Here is a 3,383-nt window from a genome sequence, read left to right as displayed (position 1 = left end):
AAAAGAATGAAGTGTAAAATTCCCCCCTCCCCAACTGATGGTTTTTGGCAATTTTAAATGAGAAAGGAAATAGTGAAATAGTGGAATATTTTCCAAATATCATCATTTTAGCATCTAAAAAGAATTTCAAGATTAAAGGTTAGAAAACATCATACCTTACTTACCTAAGGAAGTGGATGAATCATGCATGTTCAGCTGCCACAATTCTGATCTGAAGCTTCTTCTTCAAGTTGTGGATGAAAGATGGGTCTGTGTTGTCGTATCGGCTGCTGGATCCTCTGCTACTAGATGATGAATCCGAGGAGTCTGTTGAACATGGCTGAAAGTCGTATCTGCTGCTGGATCTTCTGCTGCTGGATGATGAATCTGATGAGTCTGCTAAATATGGCTGAAAATCTATAAGGATTGGAAGGTATACAAAAAATATATATAAGTTACATGTCCCTCCCAACCTTATTGATTGACTTGTCCTCAAGTGATGGCAAACTGAAAAACAATGAAAAGAAATTGGCTTCATCTGCTACAAAATATGGGTCTTCAAGTCTTCAACGCTCGATGGCACAAATCTTACTATGTGATTAAATGTGTCGATGTCGAACATAGCAAGAAGTTGTTGACTTAGTGGCCGTTAATGAATGCCCCTAGCCAACACAAGAGCTCCCACCATTGATTCCAATGGGAGTCAGGATGCCTAACACATCTTTGTAGGTACGAATAAATTTGTCGTAGTCGAGTCACCTACAAGATCCAACGAACAAGGGATATTAATGTACTCCCATTGTTCATTGGCAAGAGTACTTGCCATTAAGGCATGCAAGCCTCTAGGTGTTTTTTCAATGATACTTAGACTCTAGGACTTTGACTCAAGCAGAGTTTTATTGCAGAAATGAAGGGGAATGGTAATGACATGGAAAATGACAATAAGGAAATGCTTGGTGTATGAATAAGAACTCTTGCTGTGAAAAATGGATATGGAAATGGGATGCTTTTATGGATTGACAATTGGTGGAAAATGTTTTGCAAAAAGGGAGTTGCAAAGGAGTGGTTGTAGAGTTGGATTTGTCTTTAGAATATGTCATGACTTAGTCTTTGGAAGACCAATTGTGCACATAATGTAATCTCCTTATGATCACTTGATTATCCTGTAACCTGTAAAAAAACTTGGTACAAAGAAAACATAAGTGTGCTCATGAAGAAATGGCCAGTTGCTTCATGTTTCTTACGCAAAAATTTTATACCAAATAAAACAAATTAAGGACAGACAAAGTGTTAAAGTTGACTTAATCATGATATTAGTATCAATCCATTTGTGCAAGTAACCTTTAAGAGTAATACTCCCTGTTTGTGTCAGCTGACTTCTGTGCATGGATTTGTTGTGTCCTGCAGATTAGTGCGTTATAAAAGCATACAACAATATCGATTTGCCAACTAAACAAGTTTGTCAGCATTTAAATAATCCACCAAATGTTCTTTCAAATTATGCTTCCAAATGTTCTATTCTTTATTTTCAAACTGGCGTGAATTTTGTGAATTTTTTTTATGTTGATTTTACTTTTAACAATAAATTAAAAACATAAAATTTATTAATTTATTATTTAAGTTGAATTTTCTTTTACAATTGTAAAATCAACACAATTTTATTTAGGAAAACCTAAAAATAAACTATCACTATTGTTAGTATTTATTTATTTTTATTTTTTTTAATTAAGAAAATCTATTTTTTTAAATTAAAAATAAAAATAAAATTAAAATATATACAAAAACAAATTATGACTAAATATATAAAAAAAAACAAATTAAACGTGGACAAGAAACAAATAAATATAAATCTAAACAAATACAAATATACAAAAAGATTTTATATTTACATATTTTATCGAAAATATAGATAAATATAAAACAAATATAATAAATACAAAACTAAAAAAAAGAAAAGAAATCGAAACAAAACCCACCAAATTGGATCATATAGTCCAAATTGATAAATATCCCATCAACGTGGCATATGAAGATTTTTAGTTGCAGTGCTTTTGAAGATTTTTTTCGTTGAGCATTTGCCTTATCTCAGCGAATGAAATGGCATGAAATGGGCATTTGAGGACGTATTCTGTTGTGAATCTTCGAAATCATAGAACCTGGTTTATTGATATGGTGAAACGAAGGGCCAGGAAGTATAGCACTGGGCTGCGCCTCTGGTTCTGGTCTCGATCTTATCAGTAAAATGCTGCAGTCAAAACACTCTGGTTATTGCAATCTTGAAATTTTTGTCAAAATCTCTCTCTGTTGTGACAAAGCTAAAACCTGCAATGAACAAATTATTTCCAGGCTTGCCAAGGCCGGTATTACGATTGGGAGGGGGTGACCATGGCCTCCGCCTTGGTGAATGCCGCCATCACCAATTAACTGTGGAATCCTCTCCAATATTATTGAACCGCTGAGGAGCCAATGTGACGGTCACGCTCACCTGGACTGCAAATTCATCTGCCTCTTCTTCCGACATGGACTGGCTGGGGATTTACAATCCTCCAGATTCAGCAGACGAGCATTTCATAGGTTATATCCTGCTGTCTTCCTTTTGCCCTAACTGGATGAAGGAAGAGGGGTCATGTTATCTGGATCTTCCTCTCATCAATCTGTGAAGGCCTTACGAGTTCCGCGTTTTTCGATGGGATAACTCTGAGATATCCAACAGGACTCCAGTGGACGAGGATCACAAGCCCCTGCCCTCCACCAGACATTTTCTGGCGAAGAGCGAGGCTGTTAGTTTTCGTAATCTCAACGATCCAGCGCAGCTCCACCTGGCCTTCACCTCGAATCAGGATGAGATGCGTGCCATGTTCCTGACGAAGGATGCCATAAAGAGCTATATCAGATATGGGTTGGATGTGGATGAGAAGGAGCTGGGCAGCGTGGCAGGGGCTAGTTCTATCACCTATACGCGCTCCGAGATGTGTGATGCGCCTGCTAATACTAGTTTGGGATGGAGGGATCGAGGCTACATTCATGATGTTGTTATGCGGGGATTGGAACAATGCAAGCGCTATTTTTATCAGGTTGGAAGTGATGAGGGTGGCTGGAGTTCTATTCAGAGTTTTGTATCTTCAAATAAAGATTCAGATGAAACTGTTGCATTCTCAGTACCATACAGAATGTTTCTCTGGACCCAGGAAGAGAGCAAGCTTACAGTCAAATGGCTAAAGCGCGACCTTGAAGAGCTTGGGGATAAACCTACATTTATTTCTCATATTGGTGATATCAGCTATGCCAGAGGCTATGCATGGCTATGGGATGCATTCTTTACTCAGATTGAGCCTCTCGCATCCAAGGTTCCTTATCATGTATGTATAGGGAATATGTTTTTTTATTGTGAAGTACTTAATTGA

The 3,383-nt window shown here is 37.3% G+C and overlaps 1 pseudogene; it reads left to right on the top strand.

Moving 5' to 3' along the window:
* The first annotated feature begins 2,306 nt into the window (after positions 1 to 2,306).
* Positions 2,307 to 3,383, top strand: LOC149196816 (putative inactive purple acid phosphatase 9 pseudogene; annotated as a pseudogene).

This window comes from Pinus tabuliformis, chromosome 2_2 (genome assembly GCF_031772625.1).
Source record: "Pinus tabuliformis cultivar Carrire ecotype Pingquan chromosome 2_2, CPIR1, whole genome shotgun sequence".
NCBI lineage: Eukaryota > Viridiplantae > Streptophyta > Pinopsida > Pinales > Pinaceae > Pinus > Pinus tabuliformis.
This window is presented reverse-complemented; position numbering and strand designations above follow the sequence as displayed.